The sequence below is a fragment of the Muntiacus reevesi genome, chromosome 16 (assembly GCF_963930625.1).
Source record: "Muntiacus reevesi chromosome 16, mMunRee1.1, whole genome shotgun sequence".
NCBI lineage: Eukaryota > Metazoa > Chordata > Mammalia > Artiodactyla > Cervidae > Muntiacus > Muntiacus reevesi.
Genome location: NC_089264.1, coordinates 59,404,035 through 59,404,990, shown reverse-complemented (window position 1 = coordinate 59,404,990; position 956 = coordinate 59,404,035).

Here is a 956-nt window from a genome sequence, read left to right as displayed (position 1 = left end):
CCCTGAAGCAGGAAAAGGCAACCCGCTCCGGCATTCTTGCCGGGAAAAATCCCTTGGACAGAGAAGCCTGGCAGGCAACAACCCATGGAATCAGAGAGAGCTGGACAGGACTTAAGAGCCTAAACCACCACCACCACGCCTGCCTTAAAAATGTGAGCCGGGGGGATTCATTTGACCCAGAGGAGCAGGCTGGATTCACAACTCAGGTGCAGAAGTTCAGATAAGGCATCTGGGAACATCGCATTACACATTTATTTGTCTTAGGTTTTTGCAGCGTCCAAGGAAAGTTGAGTCTGTCAGCCCATGCTGATCATGGTAATCAGATTTTGGTTCCTAACATAACTCTAAGCCCTGTTTCTAATGGGTCCTAGTGAAGCCACAAGACCTTTCCTTTGAGTGTTGGTTGATTTCTTAACAGTAACTGCCCCAGCCCCGCTTCCTTCCACCCCCCTCATGAACAAAGATCCAGGACACTGAGCTCAAATCAGCCTCTGCTTCCTCCACCCCTTTACTAGAAACAGCAGAAGTCTGTCCTTCACCACAGTCTCCTTTTGAAGTCTAGGCGCACTGAGCCGCTGCAAGGCTTGCCTTTCTGCAGCATATCCAGTTTAACTTTGATGAGCTTACTGATAGCAAGCGCTCAGACGTCCCTTTGCTTGTAAAGTACCCACTCAATAGCCTGGGGTAAGAGGCATGAACTCATGCTGCTACTTATGATAAATGCTTATGCATGAGCACCGCAGTCCTATGTGCTAAACCTCATGGACGCAATGAACCTACTGCCATTCAACCCCTGAGAGATGAAAAACTACGAGCACCGCCTAGGCGACGCCGCAGGAACTGGCGACTCACGTGAGCAAAGGCTTCCGGCCTGGCGCCACCCACAGGGCCCTCCAGCCGGCTCATCCCCGGCGACCCGAGGCGCGCGCATGCGCGGGATTCGCGCGACGCGCCGC